Source organism: Sapajus apella, unplaced genomic scaffold (genome assembly GCF_009761245.1).
Source record: "Sapajus apella isolate SASKATOON/1434 unplaced genomic scaffold, GSC_monkey_1.0 scaffold70, whole genome shotgun sequence".
Taxonomy (NCBI): domain Eukaryota; kingdom Metazoa; phylum Chordata; class Mammalia; order Primates; family Cebidae; genus Sapajus; species Sapajus apella.
Window position 1 is genome coordinate 1,450,527 of NW_022437010.1, and position 18,724 is coordinate 1,469,250.

Genomic DNA, 18,724 nt, shown 5'->3' on the forward strand with positions numbered 1-18,724 from the left:
ATGACTTAAAAAACAGTAAAAAAAAATTTGGATAAGGCTGAACAAAAGCAAGAAAGAAGAAAGGGAGAAGAAACACTCCCTCTTAATCAAAGCCTTCATTTCCCCTAGAGCAAGCAGTTCTTAATTATACTGAATGAACAGACACAACGATGTACCACAGGCTGCTCCAAACAGCTCTGGGAAGGCTTCGTTCTGAGGCAAACGTGGCCAGGGAGGAAGACCCCACCGGCCAGTCCGCGAGTTTAGATCAGGATTATTTTTGAGGTCTGCTCCTGGGCCTATTTGGGAGGAAGACCAAGGCTTATTTCCCTCCAGCTGTATTTTTCTGTTGATGTTCTTTTGCAACTAAAGATTTCAGCCAGGCTTTCAGTGGGTTCTTCCAGGTCTGTCATCTACTCTATTTTACTAATAGTCGGCTGTGGATGGATTGGCATTTCCGTGAGTTCACTCTCTGGTTCAGAAACCTGCTGAACTTGTCTCTAGCAGCAGAACAAGAGATTTCTTCTCTTGACCTGTCGCTTAACTACAGGTTTGCAAACAGGAAAAAAAAACAAAAACAAAAACAAGCCCACCCCATCGCCTTTCCCTGGTCCCCCACTCCCAATTCCAGTTCCCACTCTAATTATAGCTACTTATTTTCTTAGCTTTATGTGTCTGGTTTTTATGTTAAAAAAATACGAATGCATGCAAAAGAGAACAATCATTTAAAAATAAATGTTGCTGCCTGTTTACGAGATACTTGACAGCAAGGAGACTGTACTTGTTCTTCTTTTTCTATTGTATTTTTTCTTTTTGAGACAACATCTCGCTCTGTCACCAGGCTGGAGTACAGTGGGGTGATCTCGGCTCACTGCAACCTCCACTTCCTGTGTTTAAGCAATTCTCCTGCCTCAGCCTCCCTTAACTGGGACTACAGGCACCTGCTACCATGCCCAGATAATTTTTGTATTTTTAGTAGAGACGGGGTGTCACCATGTTGGCCAGGCTGGTCTCGATCTCTTGACCTCGGGATCTGCTTGCCTCGGCCTCCCAAAGTGCTGGGATTACAGGCGTGAGCTGCCTCGCCCTGCATTCTATTGTATTTCTTTATCTCTCTTTATTTATCATATGCAACCCCAACCAAATTGTAGTATGGAAAAAAACACATTCTGTAATTTGGGTTTATTAAATTTCCTATCATCTTCCTTTTATGTCTCTTTCAACAGACATTTTATCATCCCAGGGGATCTGAAACATTTTCCCATGTAAATCGACATCGAAATCACCGAATTTGCCATTCTTGTTTCTTCTCAGGCAGTTTTTTTTATTGATTGTTTTCTCTTTTCAATGTATAAAATTGTAAATAAAATAAACTACTAAACTTTAAATCACTGAATCAATTGTATTCTATTCATTAGCTGATAAACTTCTAACATATTTTCAGCATCAGAACTTTCTTTTGGTCTCATAACACTTTTAATATCAGGCCATATGCTTCGTTAATGATAGAGTTTTTGTTTGGGTTTGTTTCTGATAGAATTTTCACTAGTAAATCCATGTCTAGGAATTATCTTTAAAATGCTGTTCAGTACACTAAATTTCTCTGTTATTTCTATTGGCTTAACAGGTGGTCAAAGGATGTTTTCATTTGTTGCCATATTAAAGATCCATTACAAATTAATAATGAAAGTAGTGGCAAATTTCCCGCTAATATTTCCTCAATCTTCCACTGATTTAACACTATTCTGCACATATACCAATTCCATTAAAAAGCTCTTCCACTCCAAAGTAAACAGTATTCTATTAATAGCAAGGATGTTAGGGCTGTGGCTTGTGGCCTTAGGCTTCCATTATATTATTCAATCTCTCTGTGCCTCATTCTGTATTAGCGAGGGGACATTGGGCAAGATATTGTAATCCTTTCTTTGCTGCCTTTGATAATGGGGAGATGGTTATTCGTAGAGATGCAAGATGAGGATGATGTAAGATGAAAAGACGGAGTGACAGAATATGTACTAGACCCTTGAACTAATTCAGTTACAATTACAAATATTCCAGCTCCACCAGAGGCACTGGGTCTGTTTCTCAAACCCTTCATTGGGATTTAACAATCTTCTCTATTGCTTTAACTCATCGCTTTTGCCTAGAGATTCCCAGCTGCCTGCACATTAGAATCACCTGTGGTGCTTTTATTTATTTATTTATTTTTGAGGAAGCCTCGCTCTGTTGCTAGGTGCCAGGCTGGAGTGCAGTGGCGGGATCTCCGCTCACTGCAACCTCTGCCTCCTGGGTTCAAGCAGTTCTCCTGCCTCGCCTCCCTAGTAGCTGGGACTACAAGTGTGTGCCACCACGCCCAGCTAATTTTTGTATTTTTTTAGTAGAGATGGGGTTTCACTATGTTGGCCAGGATGGTCTCGATCTCTTGACTCATGATCCGCCCGCCTCAGCCTCCCATAGTGAGCCACCGCACCCGGCCACCTGTGGTGCTTTCTAAAATCCCTGATGCATTAGTCATTTGGAACGTTCCTCGTGTGATTCCAGTGTGCAGCCAGGGTTAAGAACCAGTGCCATGCCCAGTAATGTGCGGATTAAAATTCTTGTTCTTAACTACCTTTCTTCCTTTTGAGGAACGTCATGATTTTTGGAAAAATGCTTTGAGTTCAGCAATAAATTTTAAAAAGGATGCTTGTGGTTATGCCATATAGATCACTGGTTCTCCTATCCCAAGGGGCACTCATACCCTGAGAAGGTAACACCTCAACTGGGGAAAAGACAGTTGGAAAACCAACTTATATTCAATGAATGGGTATAAGTGGCCCTCCTTGTGCAGCCAGCTAACCGGCTGGTTGGATCTTTCTCTCCTTTCTACAGCTGGGTGGCTAACAGCTGGCAGACATGGGGTCTGTGTGCGTCAGCTGCTGTCCCACCCCTCCAGGCCTGTGGGGTAGGGCCCAGGGCCGCCCCTCAGCAGCAGGACCAGCTGCCCTCAGTGAGGAATTGGTGGAGAGTCCTCCAATCCTGGAACTCAAGCCCCTTTCTCCTGTGTTCTGGGGTTTCACGGGCCCCTCTGGTTTGTGAAAATACCTGGTCCAGTCCAGCCCTGGTGAGAAGAAGGGAAGCTGAGGGAAGGCAGATTGGTGCTTCTCCTATTTTTTGGAGCAAGATATTCAAGTGTCAGAAGCAGCTTATCTCTCGTACAGCTCAGCAAAGTGAAACACTGAACAGAAGATCAGGGTTGTACTAGCCAACTCCCTTTCTTTGGTTCTTTTACAATGTCTTTTTCTCCTTTCTCTCTTTCTTCTTCAAGATTGTTGCTTCTTTTCTAGTGGCAAATATTACTCTTCTACCAAAAAAAAAAAGAAAAAAAGAAAAGAAAGAAAGAAAAAATCAATAAAAGACCCAATACTAAAAATCATCACTGTTAATATTTTTTCTGCCAGTCTTAATATGCCTATTGTTTTTATCATACTAAACATCCAACTTTTTTCTATATTTTCCTGTGATACCATAAAATAAACATTCTCCCATATTATTGATAACTTTTCAGAAACATTTTCTTCAATATATAATATCCCATGAGATGAATAAAACACACTTACTATTTCCCTATTACAACTATCGTGTTTCCAAATTTATATGTTCATAAATAATAGAGTAAACAAAACATTAAAAAATATAGGTAATGAAAAGTATAAATGGAAAAATAACCTTAATATACAGAGAACTTCTATGATCAATCTGTGAAACACCAATTTTGAAAAAAGGATAAAGGACATGAATGAGCAATTATACAAAAATGAAATATTGAGTGGCCATTAGATATATGATACATGTTTATATCTATTAATGAACAAAGAGTAAAAAATAAGATGGCAACAAGAGACTTTTTAAAAACTATTAAATTAGCAAATGTTTTCCAAAATGATATTGGTAGGGTAGGGGTTGTCAGACACCCTTAACAGGAAAATAAATTGATAAGACATTTTCTGGACAACACTTTGAAAATATGCCGCCTTTCAGCTGGAACCGCCATTTTCCAGTAATTTGCCAAGATGACGAAAACAAAGGGAAAGAGGAGAAGCACCCGATACATGTTCTCTAGGCCTTTCAGAAAACATGGAGTCGTTCCTTTGGCCACATAAATGCAAATCTACAAGAAAGGTGATATTGTAGACATCAAGGGATGGGAACTGTTAAAAAAGGAATGCCCCACCCATGTTACCACGGCGACACTGGAAGAGGCTACAGTGTCCCCCAGCATGCTGTTGGCATTGTTGTAAACAAACAAGTTAAGGGCAAGGTTCTTGCCAAGAGCATTAATGTGCGTATTGAGCACATCAAGCACTGTAAGAGCCGAGATGGCTTCCCAAAACGCATGAAGGAAAATGATCAGAAAAAGAAAGAAGCCAAAGAGAAAGGCAACTGGGTTCAACTGAAGTGCCAGCGTGCTCCACCCAGAGAAGGGCACTGTGTGGTAGCCACTGGGAAGGAGCCTGGGCTGCTGGAACCCATTCCCTATGGATTCATGGCATCATAGGTGTTAATAAAAAAAAAAAAAAAAAAAAAAATTTAGAATGAAAAAAAAAAAAAAAAAGAAGAAGAAAATATGTCAAGTGTCCTCTTGAACATGCATGTTTACAGCAGCACAATTCACAAATGCAAAAATATGGAACCAGTCCAAATGCCCATCAGTCAATGAGTGGATAAAGAAAATGTGGTGTATATATACCTTGGTATACTACTCAGCCACGAAAAGAAACAAAATAATGGCATTTGCAGCAACCTGGATGGAACTGGAGACCATTATTCTAAGTGAAGTAACTCAGGAATAGAAAAGCAAGCATCCTATGTGGGAGCTGAGCTATGAGGATGCAAATGTGTAAGAATGATAAAATAGATTTTGGGGACTCGGGGAAGGGTGGGAGGGGGGTGAGGGCTAAAAGACTACACAATGGCCGGGCGCGGTGGCTCACGCCTGTAATCCCAGCACTTTGGGAGGCCGAGGCGGGTGGATCACGAGGTCAAGAGATTGAGACCATCCTGGTCAACATGGTGAAACCCCCTCTCTACTAAAAATACAAAAATTCAGCTGGGCATGGTTGCGTGTGCCTGTAATCCCAGCTACTCAGGAGGCTGAGGCAGGAGAATTGCCTGAACCCAGGAGGCAGAGGTTGCGGTGAGCCGAGATCCCGCCATTGCACTCCAGCCTGGGTAACAAGAGCGAAACTCCGTCTCAAAAAAAAAAAAAAAAAAAAAAAAAGACTACACAATGGGTACAGTGTACACTGCTTGGGTGATGGGTGCACCAGAATCTCAGAAATCACCACTAAAGAACTTATTCATGTAACCAGACACTGCCTGTTCCCCAAAAACCTATTGAAATAAATAGAGATAAAAAAGAATAAAAGCAAAGTAATGTCAAAAACAGTCAAGTATCCTTAGAAATTATATACTTTTTAAGAATGGCATTTGTCCTCAAAAACAGAAAGTTCTGTTTTCAGAAATCAGAAGTTCAGACAAAGATTTATGTATAAAGATGTTTAATGTATTGAAAAAAGTAATTAAAAGTAGGGGCAAATTAACTGGCCATATACCTCTAAAACATCCAAATCAGGTGGAACACAAGTCATTGTGGAAGAGAATGGAAAATTCTCAAAATATTTTGTTGATTAAGTCCAGAATGAGATGGAATTGTGTAATAGGATTTTACACATGCATATCAAAATGACTGAAAGGAACTACTAGTTATATCTGATTATTATGAGTGAATATAAATTTGGTTTTTATGTTTACCTGTCTTTTGCCCGTTCTCTACAATGAAAATATTATACAGTGAGAGAGGAATATAAGTTAGTTGTTGGGAATTAGCACCTGATGCCAGTTCTGGCCCCATCACGTACTGTTTAAGCTGGGCCAAGTTACTGAACCTCTCTGTGCCTTAGTTTCCTTATCTGTAAAACTGGATAACAATAGTACATCCACTCAATAGGATTTTTACAAAGCTAAATGATTCAGTCACATAAACCTTTAGGACAGTTTCAGGAACAGTGTAAGTGCTCAAAAGTGTTACCTGTTCTTTTATTTATTTATTTAGAGATGAAGTTTTGTTCTTGTTGCCCAGGCTGGAGGGCAATGGCGTGATCTTGGATCACTGCAACCTCCGCCTCCTGGGTTCAAGAGAGTCTCCTGCCTCACCTCTAGAGTAGCTGGGACTGTAGGCATGTGCCACCACGCCTGGCTAATTTTGATTTTTAGTGGAGATGGGATTACTTCATGTTGGTCCGGCTGGTCTCGAACTCTTGACCTCAGGTAATCTGTCTGCCTTGGCCTCCCAAAGTGCTGGGATTACATGAGCCACTGCGCCTGACGTTGGTGTTAACTATTCTTAATTTTTTAGTAATCAGAAAAATATTTTAAATTATGCAATCTGTCTCTTCCTCAAAGAACACTTTAGTAAGCATGCATGCATAGAGCTCCCCCTTCCCAATTTTAAGTTTTTTCCTTGGGATACATTCTCAGAAATAAAATTCCTAGCTCCTTGATAATTTTTGCTGAAATTCTCTCCAAAGCTGCTATAAGACATTTTCATGCCAAAAATATGTGACATCACCTTTTCTTTCTTTCTTTTTTTAAGCAAACTCTTACTAAATTATTATTTAAAAAATAGGTATGTGATGAGGGAAAACGGCTAATTTTTAAATTTAAATTTCTTTAATAATTTTTGAGATTGAAAATTGTTATGCTAACTATTAAACTTTCTTTTTTTGTAAAATCATTCCTATCCTTAAATTACTTAATTATTGGTATCTTAGTGTTCTTCTTACTGACATGTATAAACTCCTCATATGGTGGAAATATTAAGCAACTTTCTGATATAGCAGCTCTAAAGATTTTTCTCATTTGTGGAATTATTACTATTTTTTTGGTTTATATGAAGAAACTTAAATCAAACCTATCCCTCTTTTGCTTGGCAAATGTTGGCACTGATTTTGAATTTAACAACTTCAGATGAGAGGATTTTTGACATAATTCTGTATTATTATGTTAGCCCTTAAAAGCTCTTCAATGATTGCTATAGGGAATGGCATTTTTTAATTTTGGAAGAGAACTTTTACTCACTAAGGCGACTGACCAGGAAGCATGGGTGAGCTTGCTCCATTAATCAGTCTGAAAGCTTTCTTAAAATTCTGCGTCATCAGGTAGAATCTTCAAGGTGGTAGCTTACTTACACCCTTATCCCCTTCAAAGTACAAAAACATAGGTTCCTCTCACTAATCACTAGGTAAATGTTGTCCTCAGGGTAGGCAAACTATGACTGAGGCCACATTGACCTCTACTTTGTCAGATTAGGCTAGAAACCATGTGGCATACCTCCTTTACATTGGTTTGATCAAATGGTCAAGTCCCACAGCACAAAACTGTTGCATGTGATGTTTACATGATCCTAGGCAGAAACCTGTTTACAAGAGCTTCAGTAAGTCTCCGTGTACATAGAGTACTTTGGAGAAGCCAAAGGTGTAGCTTTAAAGGTCAAAGACCTCAGGACAAAGCAACTTGAAGAAGCCAGGAACTAAAGACAGGATGTTTGGTTCAAAACTTGCATCGGGGCGGGGCATGGTGGCTCATGCTGTAATCCCAGCACTTTGGGAGGCCGAGGTGGGCGGATCGTGAGGTCAGGAGATAGAGACCAGCCTGGCCAACATGGTGAAACCCCATCTCCACTAAAATACAAAAAATAAGCCGGGTGTGGTGGCGGGCACCTATTTGCAGAATGGTGGGTGATTACAGAAAACATTTAGTAGTCCCAGCTACTCAGGAGGCTGAGGCAGGGGAATCGCTTGAACCTGGGAGATCACATCACTGCACTCCAGCCTGGTGACAAGCAAGACTGACTCGAAAAACAAAAACAGAAACAAAAACAAAACATGCAAGGACTTCCTGCCCCCCGCCCCAAGACTGCATGACTTAGGTGAGTTTGTGTTTTGATTCCTCAGTTTCTCCATGCTTCTTCCTCTTGTTGTCATTTCCTTCCAGAAATATCCTGAATTCTCAAAGCCAAGTGGTAGTGAGTGTATGTTAGAAAGGACTCCCTGCCAAAATAAAAGGTTATTTATAAAGTCACTTAGTTCATCAGTATCTAAAGAAGTGGCCACTCGCCTGGACATTTTAATGTAAATGAAGGCACTTTCCTTGAATGTTGACCCCTGCTTTGCTTTGTGGTGGGCTACCTCGTCTGTGTTACCTCTTTTCCAGCTATTGTTCACTAAACTGTATTAGCAAACTTGATCTCTTCTTAGGCACGTTATATGATAATGACAACACATTACACAAAAATGGTCTAAAAAATATTTTTTTTGTCTTCAAATATTCTCCCCTGACACACTCCTGAATCTCTTTGACAGCACTATTGTGGGATAACATTGACACTCAGACCATCAAAAATGAATGGAAGCTGACAACTTGCTTTAACCTAAATTGTAAAGACTGCTGTCTGGCTATTCAAGTCAAAAACAGAGTTTACATAACCACCTAGCATGGTTTCTGGTTATGTAAAATGTGACTGAGTATCTGAATCCTGGATCAAAAGCTTCCTCCACATGAATGGTTCAGTTAGGAGGGGGAAGAAAACCCAAGACTGAACTTTGCCAATGAAAGCATGGATCATTTCACATTTTGCTTTGTGAAAGAGCAGAAAGTAAAGATAAATGAGGAATATGACCAGGCACATCAGAACACCAGGTCAGTGGAAAAATAAGCCTGGAAAATGTGGGGAGAAAGGCGAATGACTCAAAGGAAAGTCACGAGGACCTGGCAAGCTTTCCAGATAAGTTGAATAACAGGGGAAGAGAGATACCTGACTTGGGGACAAACAACTCAGGCTGTAAGTTTAGTTCCTCAAGGGTTTGTTGAGCATTTTCTAGGAGCTATGCACCTTGTAGACCCAAGGTACTGGGCACGGGGGAGATATAAAGAAATATGGGTTTTCATCCTTGACTTCACAGAGCTTATGCAGGTTTGAAGCAGAAAGCCTTCATGGGGATAAATAAACATAAGACACGGAGGGGGATCCGATTGAAAACCATAAATACCCAACAGGTAGGCCAGTGAAAACCTATCCTATGGGCTATCAGGGACAGGAGCGATAGACATTCACTTGGAATCTGAGATGTGCATTGAAATAACGGGGACAATTTGGGCAGATAAAAGAAACAGAGCACCCCAGGAAGGAGTGAGCCTAGGCAGAGGTTTAAAGATGCGGACAAGCTTAGCAAGTGTGATGGCACAGCCAGGAGGCCTGCCTGGCAGGGATGAAGGGTGTGCATTGTGGCCAGATTGAAGATGGTGTGGAGTGATAGAATGAAGGGTTTGGCCATGAAACAACTGGCAGCAGAAACAAAAAGTCACAGTTGTAGTGACACTTGATGCACCGGAAGGGTACAATGTCAAATGATGAAAATTGAGCCGAAAAGTGGCATAAAAACAGGTGCTGGTAGTTTTAAGAATCGGTGGACATCGAATGCATCACGTGATCAACAGTAAATCATTAACTTATTTGGGCCTCAATAGTCTCGCCTGTAAACTTATATCATAGGGTTGTTCAATTAATAAAACTGGGTTAATATATAAATGTGCTTATAAAATGTAATGTAAATGTAAATTATTAGGGCAGGGCAGTGGTAAAAGGTGAAAGTGTGGGCTTTGAAGTCAGGTAACCGTGGGCAAAATTCTGCCTCCTCCACTTACTTTTTGTTCTCGGGCAAATTATTTAACACTTTGAAACCTCAGTTTTATCATTTTGAAATTGAGGATAGGTCGGGCATGGTGGATCATGCCTATAATCGCAGCACTTTGGGAGGTCGAGGTGGGTGGATCACGAGGTGAGGAGATCAAGACCAGCCTGGCCAATATGGTGAAACCTCATCTCTCTAAAAATACAAAAAATTAGCTGGGCATGGTGGTGGGTGCCTGTAATCCCAGCTACTCAGGAAGCTGAGGCAGAAAGTTGCTTAAACCTGGGAGGCGGAGGTTGCAGTCAGCCGAGATTGTACCACTGCACTCCAGCCTGGGCGACAGAGTAAGACTCCATCTCAAAAAAAAAAAAAATTGAGGATAATAAAATATGTATTTGTAGAATGGTCGGTGATTAGAGAAAACATTTAGAAAGTGTCTAGCATAAAATGAGCCCTTAGCAGAGGTAACTCTTGTTATAATTTAGCTCTTGGTAGAGGGAACCTGGCTCCTTATTAGGAAAAATTAGTCCCCTGGCTTTGCATGAATGGAGGGAAATTGAACAGAGGTTGGATAAACTGTTTTAGATGGTGGAGTTTCAGCGGGAGTGAGTCAGGTTAGTACGTGTCCCTTAAACTGCTGGATGAAGGGAGTGGAGGCCAGCTGGGGAGGTCAGAACACAGATGACTCTAGGATCTCTGTGTTGAAAAAGGGTGAGATGGCAATTTAAAGATGACAAGGATGGAGATCTTTATGGTGATCCACTTCCACTTCATGAATAGTAAATACATTTTCTCTTATGATTTTTCTTAATATTTTTTCTCTGAGTTTACTTTATTGTAAGAATACAGCATATAATACATATAATATACAATATACTTGTTAATTATGTCATTGGTAAGGCTTTCAGTCAACTGTAGTCTATTAGTAGTTAAGATTTGGGGGAGTCATGTGTGGATTTTCAACTCTGTTGGGGGATTGGTCCCCCTAGTCTCCCCATTGTTCAAGTCAACTGTAATATCTGTATATGGTAACAATATGAATGGTATCAATGGTAACAATGTAAATGGCATCTAAGAGTTTGAGACTCCTAAGCTGAATTGAGCTTGAGACTCAATTCAGCAGCCTTCTTGCTCCTTTGCTCCTTTTTTTTTTTTTTTTTTGAGACAGGATCTTGCTCTGTCGTCCAGGCTGAAGTGCAGTGGCAGTGCAGCCTTGAACTCCTGGGCGCAAGTGATCCTCCTGCTTCAGACTCTCAAGTATCTGGGACCACAAGTGTGCCCCCCCATGCTCAGCTAATATTTTAATTTTTTTTTGTTAATTTTTTATCTTATTTACCTTATCATGTGTATATTCTGGGAGAGTTCCTCAACTTTATTTTAGAAACTTGACTTTTCTTTTTAATCCAAGCAATTTTACTTTGAATTCTTAAAAATGTATTTCTTGTTCTCTGATTGTTCCTTTTTCATAGCTTCTTCTCATTATTTTCTAGATATAATAGTATCTTTGATCTCTAAAATGAATGGATTGTTTAAGAATGTCTCTTCTTTTTGGAATTTTCTCTGTTTCCTTTGGGTTAGTTATTTTGCTTAATCTTGGTCTTTTGTTGTTATTGTTGCTGTGTTCTTTTTCTAGACCTGGTGGTCCTTGGTTGTATGTCTGCATCTATGAAAAAAGCTTTGGGTGGTTGGTTTGGGTTTCATCCATCGCGGTGACGTGCAATGTCTTCTCATTGGGAAGGTGGCATACTTCATGCATGGGAAGGTCTTATTCAGGTATTGTATTGGTCCGTTCTTGTACTACTATGAAGAAATACCCAAGACTAGGTAATCTATGAGGAAAAAGAGGTTTAATGGACTCATAGTTCCACATGGCTGGGGAGGCCTCACAATCATGGCAGAAGGTGAAGAAGGAACAAAGGTACACCTTATATGGCCGCAGGCAAGAGTGTGTGCAGGGGAACTGCCCTTTATAAAACCATCAGATCTCATGCAACTTATTCACTATCGTGAGAACAGCCTGGGAAAAACCCGCCCCCATGATTCAGTTACCTTCCCTCCCATGACATGTGGGGATTATGGGAGCTATAATTCAAGATGAGATTTGGGTGGAGACGCAGCCAAACCATATGAATCAATGCCCCTAGTAAAGCATCAGCTTTCCTCAGATAATTTGTTCACTGGTTTTGCAGAAGTGCTGATATTTTACTCCAAAGAAAACTTCCTCTCTGAAAACAAGGGAGGGAAGAGGAGGGGAAGATAAGGATTTGGGCTGGGGCACGTGCACCATTTAGAGGTATCCCATTAACCCCACACCTCTCACTCCCGTCTGGGTAACATCTGCCGACTCTGGACCTAGAGCCCTCTTTAGGGCTTGAAGTTCTGCTGGGCAGACTCCATCCTAATCCTTTTTTTCTCCCTTAAATGTAGTGGCTTCCTGAACCTCTTTCTTCTGTCTGCCTGTCCCTATCTATGTTCCATGTACCAGATATGTGTTGAAATTGGCTGAACTCTCTCTATTGGTGTCTGTCCTATTCTCTTCACTATTACGACAGAGTCCTTTCTGTAGCTCTATACTTTTATTCAGGGGTCTTTGGGAAGGACCCGAGGCAGATACATTTGCATGGTCTGCATTTGGAATGAAAGGAAATGTGCAGGAAACAGTTGGCATCCACACTGCAGCCCTGCCAGGCAGGTGCACCATTTTTATTTCACAAATGAAGACACAAAAGGATCAGCATGATTAAGTAACTGATCCCTACCTTACACAGCTAACAAATGGTTAGGCTGATATTCAAACTGGTTACGACACTTTAAAATACGCTTACTTCTCTCCCAAAGAGCGGATTTGTGGTGATCACCTCCACAGAATGTGTAAGCAAGAGTTACTCTTCCATTGCAATCATTGAAAAACAGGGCTGGGCCGTGAGAGAGAGCACAGATGGGGGTGCTGTGTGGGTGGGCTGTGGCTCCTTCATGCTTCTTTTCAAGCAAAGACCTACGTTCTAGTCCTCTGGACTAGACATTCTGCTAAAGCACAGCCTTTGGTGCATTGTTAGTCTTGTTTCTTCATCTAGAAAGCAAGAAGTTTTGATAATCTAGTTGTTAATGTTTCTTTCACATGGAACATTCTAGAATTTTCTGTTGCTACAGGTTTTGAGAATTTCCTAATGGTGAGTTTCCAAGGGAAGCAGAGTAATGTCTCTTTCTTCTGTGCAAAAGTCAAGATAGAGCAGACAGAAAGGTATAGCAATGCAGATAAAGCTCTATTCCTTGGTGATCAAAGGCATTTGTGAAGTAGCTATAGTTTCAAGGTGCTCTATGCCTTAGGCTCCCACCCCTTCTTGGATAAGGGCAGTGCTGGATTTCCCATGGAGCTGATGAAACTTAAGCCCAAGGGCTGCTCTCTTATATGGGACACTTCCAATGTTTTATTTTTAATTCTGTATTCTGAAAGAGGGACCCCAAATGGTGTAAACTTCAGGCCGTACAAAGCCAGGATCCTCCCACAGTTGGCAGGAGGGTGGTGTGTCAGGGATGGAGAGAAAGGATCAGCTTCCTTTTGATATGGGGTCTGAGAAAGCACAGTGCAAAAGAAAGTGGGAAATTGACAATTATCTATTGAATGTGATGTGTGGGCCAAGTCAAATAATTCAGATGCAGCATCCAGTTCAGTCTTGATGTATCTCCGTGGCCCAATTATCTATTACTCGGGCTAACTCAACTTCCATTTCCTTAGGCCAGGTTTGTGCTGAAGCCAGGAGGCTGTCCACACCAGGGGAGACCTGGGAGGTGCTCCTAAGAAGCTTCTTTCTTCTTTATTTTTGGGAAATATGCTTCAAGCTGAGGACCAGGCAGAATAGTTTAAGTTGGAAATGTAAAGTGGCAATTCTCTGCATTTAGTTGATCCTGGCCCTGTGGGAGTAGCTTAGCTGAAATGTGGTAGAATATTTTCTCTCGGTAGATTACAAGTTTCAAAAATACCTTCCATGCATCAGAATTTTCTAAATGCATCCCTGCTTACAGTGAGGCTGAGGGAACGAATTTCACTCAGGAAATTCCAGTCATTTGAAAAAGAAAATCTTAGGAGACTTGCTAGAAAATTGGAAAAGGGGCAAGGTATATCAAAGTATATATTAGAGTCTGCAAAATGATCACGTTCCAGGCCCATGGTGCAGTGTGATAACAACCAAGGAAAATGCAGAAGTAAGGGGAGTAGGTTTTGTATTAAGCCATGCTGAACAAAACTTGTTTTTCTCAACCTTTCCTTAGGTAAATCACCCATGCTAAAGTCAAGTATTAGGATTTTAGCACAGTGGTCCAGGAGTATTTTTACATACTGCTTGAGGCATTAATCAATGTACAAATCATTCACTACCATGTGAGAGTCCCTGGCATTGCCAGTGTCTTGGTTAGAAATCTTTTGGTTGCAGGTGACAGAAAAATGAGCCCAAATCGGCATATACATACACGTAACTGAAGAGTGCAGGGCATCAGATTAACATGGATTTAGCAGCTCAAACACGGGCATTAGGATGGGATTCTCTCTTCCTCATCTCACGGTTTTTCTCCACGTGTGGATATTGGTAGTGGCTGGATGGCTCCATCAGCTCCAGCTCAAGTTTATTCACGGTGGTACCAAGTGTCGGAGATGCCACTGAAGCAATTCAGGAAGATTTTGTATTGGAGAGTATATCGGTTAGGATTCTGCATGATGAAAGTCATAGAAAACCCAAGTCAAAGTAGACTTGGCAGAAACCACGTGTTGGCTCACGTAACTGGAAGCCTATAGCAGTTCTGATTTGGGTAGAGCCTGCTTTAAACCTCTAACAATATCCACGAGATTTCTGCCTCATCTGTGCTTTCCGTAGGTGCCAGCTGCCTTTACCCAGTGACTCCTTTCATGGGCCAAGAAGGCTGAAGCAACCTACACCCCTCTGCCTCTTGTCCTCCCACTACCAACTCCAAAAGGAGTGTGATAGCTTTTCTTTGGCGTGGTTCATGTGATCTTGAAGAAATCATCTTGCCAGGCAGATGGTCTATCTTGACTAAAGTAAGACTATCCTGGTCTATTGGTTGGAACTGGGACAATGCCATCCAGACTTCTCAACTGAAAACGTGGCTCTGTAACCAGAAGGAACAGGTGTAGAGAGTGGGCAGGAAACCACAAATGCCTGCCACTAAACAAATGTGCATGACAAGAGTTGTGTTTTGTCAGTAATCAGAACATTAGCAGAGGAAAAAAGGCAAAGAAAAGGCGTATTTATCAGGATTCTGCAGAGAAACAGGACCAATAGATTATGCTCTATCTATCTATCTATCTATCTATCATCACATGAGGTTTATAAGAAATTGGCTCATGCAATTATGGAGGCTGAGAAGTCCCACGATCTCCTGTCTGCAATTTGGAAATGCAGAAAAGCCATGTGTATGAATACAATTCCAGTCCAAAGGCCTGAGAACCAGGAGTGCTGACAGTGTAAGTCACAGACCAAGGGCAGGAAAAGACCAATGTCTTAGCTGAAGCAGTCTAGAAGAGAGAGAGAATTCCTCCTTTGTTCGCCTCTTTGTTCCGTTCAGGCACTCTTGGGCTGAATGAAACCTACCCACATGGGAAGGGCAATCTACTTTACTGAGTCCACTAATTCAAGTGCTAACCTCTCCCAGAAACACCCCCACAGACACATCCAGAATAATGTTTAACCAGACTCTGGGCATCCTGTGGCCCAGTCACACTAACACATGAAATTAATTGTCCCAGAAAGTGTCCTGTCAGACTCCTATTAGATTCAATAGGGATGGCACCAAGTTGAAGAGGCCGAAGAAGAGACCCAGAGCCAACAAATGAGACATGGGTTTCATTAGCAGGAAGCTTACAAACAAGGTGGTCTAATGGTGGCAGGCTAGACAGGAGAACCACCTTACCTAAAGTCCTGTGGTGGCAGGCTAGACAGAACTGCATTAACCTACAGCCTGGTGGTGGTGACTGTACAGGGAAACTGCCTTACCTACGCTCCAGTGACAGTCACTGTAGAGGAGAACCACCTTACCTATGGTCTTGTAGCAGTGGCAGTGACTGTACAGGAGAACCCCCTTACCTACGGTCCAGTGGTGGTGACTGTACAGGAGAACCCCCTTACCTACGGTCCAGTGGTGGTGACTGTACAGGAGAACCCCCTTACCTACGGTCCAGTGGTCATGACTGTACAGGAGAACCCCCTTACCTACAGTCCAGTAGCAGTGGGCTCAGCAGAACCACAACTGGTTGCAAAGAGCACGTGGTTTTTACAGCATTTTTCAATTAGCACCCTCCCTCTAACAACCACCACATGGCAACCTTCATTTAACCCAAAACAAAGGGCTTCCATCCCCTATATACTCATGTTTTATGGGATGGGATGGCCCTGGGGGTTAGATGTTCCTTATAGATAAGGAATGAATCTTTGTGTTGGCCACTCCCAAATTCCTTAGCTTGGAACTCCGAACACACATTTAGCTGCATTGGCCATGCAGGGTCATTATTAGGTATGCTTAAGTTAACTTACCACTGTCAGGTGTGTCTACCATACGGAACAGTGAGAGAAAAAGAAAATGAACATTTATGAAGTGCCTACTGTATCACCTGTGGGTCAGGCATTCTTAGATCCTCCCAACAACTTCAGTAACAGATGGAATAAAGAATCCTGTCCAAAAACACGTAGCCAGAGTGATGAAGACAGCTTTCAAACTCAGGATTGCTTCCTTCAAGGCCCATTAGTGAAGCTCTACTGAAGTAAGAACACAAAAAACCTGGATTTGAATTGTGCAGTGAGAAACTGTATCATATGTATAGATATATCACCACGTCAACAATCCTCAAAGTATGGCTTTCAGAGGGTCTGCAAGGTCCTTCTTTTTTCAGTGATATCTGTGTGAAACCACGTTTTCTTCAGCTATTTCAGCCAAAACAACATAAGGCAACAGATTAAATGCAGAGGCAGATAGGAAAATCCAGCTGTCTTCTATTAAGCAAGGTATTTCATAAAGATATCATGTAAGATTTGCAAACAATGTAAAACAATGACACTGCAAATTTTCTTTGGTTTTGGAAAATAGTTATTTTTTAAAATAAAATTTATGTCATTTGTGTTAATATGTAATATATTTGTTATAGTTATTTTGGGTTATTTAATGGATGAAAAAATTAAAAAATTTCTCTTTCAATTTCTAATATAAATACTAATAAATATAATTTCCATAAACAAAAGTTCTTTGGGGTTCTCCATACATGGTAAAGGGATCCTGAGACCAAAAAATTTGAGAACTGCTGCATATATAGGTGACAGGTCTCAAAAAATAATCCTCAGGTAGAAGTTTTCAGGTATGTGACCTTAACATTGCATTTTCCTGCATGGATTTTGCTTTGCAAACAATTGGACTTTTGTCTTTTTTTTTTGGGACGGAGTTTCGCTCTTGTTACCCAGGCTGGAGTGCAATGGCACGATCTCGGCTCACCGCAACCTCCGCCTCCTGGGTTCAGGCAATTCTCCTGCCTCTGCCTCCTGAGTAGCTGGGATTACAGGCACGCGCCACCATGCCCAGCTAATTTTTTTTTTTTGTATTTTTAGGAGAGACGGGGTTTCACCGTGTTGACCAGGATGGTCTCGATCTCTTGATCTCGTGATCCACCCGTCTCGGCCTCCCAAAGTGCTGGGATAACAGGCTTGAGCCACCGCGCCTGGCCGGACTTTTGTCTTTTAAAAATGACTGAGTCTATTTTCCAAGGTAAAAATAGCCTGGAAAACTAGAGCATGAATTTTTTTTTTTAATTTAATTTTAAGTTCAGGGATACATGTGCAGGTTTGTTATATAGGTAAACTTGTATCATGGGGTTTTGTTGTACAAACCCATGTAATCACCTGGATATTAAGCCTAGAACCCATTATCTGTTTTTTCCGATCCTCTCCCTCCCTCCAACCCTCCACCTTCTAAAAGGCTCCAGTGTGTTGTTCCCCTCTATGTGTCCATGTGTTCTCATCATTCAGCTCCCACTTATAAGTGAGAACATGTGGTGTTTGGTTTTCTGTTCCTGCATCCGTTTGCTGAGGATAATGGCCTCCAGCTCCATCCATGTCCCTGCAAAGGACATGATCTCATTGTTTTTTATGGCTGCGTAACATTCCATGTGTACATGTACCACATTTTCTTTATCCAGTCTATCATTGAAGGGCATTTAGGTTAAAATCAAATTAGGTGCACGAGCATAAGTTCTTGATAGCCCTTCTATTGTGTTGAAATCCCTTTCCCATCCAACGTTACTTTAAAAGTAAATGGCAGAATACTTGATTAACACTTTGGGAATGGAGTCACTGAGACATGGAGTCAGCAGAGTGGGTCAAGAATATCGTGTGCCCCAATGGAATGGCATGATCTTAGCAGGAAGTGTTATGTGGAACGCACTTTTTTCAGTGAAAAGGGGCCAAGGAAGACTAATGATGAAACTAATGATGCTGATGCAGCATGTGTTCAAATTTTATTTAATTTTTCATCTCACTCTGTTCTATTCAGCCTTTGCCAGAAGGGGTCAAAAGAGAGAAAGGAAGCATGAAGAAAGAATGTGAAACTGAAGACCAAGAAATCCACAAATTAGATAATAGTTTCTTTTTTCTTTTTTTGAAACGGAGTCGCGCATTGTCACTCAGGCTGGAGTGCAATTGGCTCACTGCAACCTCTGCCTCCTGGGTTCCAGCGATTCCTCTGCCTCCTGGGTTCCAGCGATTCCTCTGCCTCAGCCTCCCGAGTAGTTGGAATTACAGGTATCCACCACCATGCCTGGCTAATTTTTGTATTGTTAGTAGAGATGGGGTTTCACCATGTTAATCAAGCTGGTCTCAAACTCCTGACCTCAGGTGATCCTCCCATCTTGGCCTCCCAAAGTGCTGGGATTCCAGGCATGAGCCGCTGCACCTGGCTCTTTTCTTTCTCTTTCTTTTCTTTTCTATCTTTTCTTTCTTTCTTTCTTTCTTTCTTTCTTTCTT

The 18,724-nt window shown here is 41.4% G+C and overlaps 1 pseudogene; it reads left to right on the forward strand.

The window, feature by feature from the left end:
- The first annotated feature begins 4,005 nt into the window (after nucleotides 1-4,005).
- Nucleotides 4,006-4,516, forward strand: LOC116531388 (annotated as a pseudogene).
- Nucleotides 4,517-18,724: the final 14,208 nt, after the last annotated feature.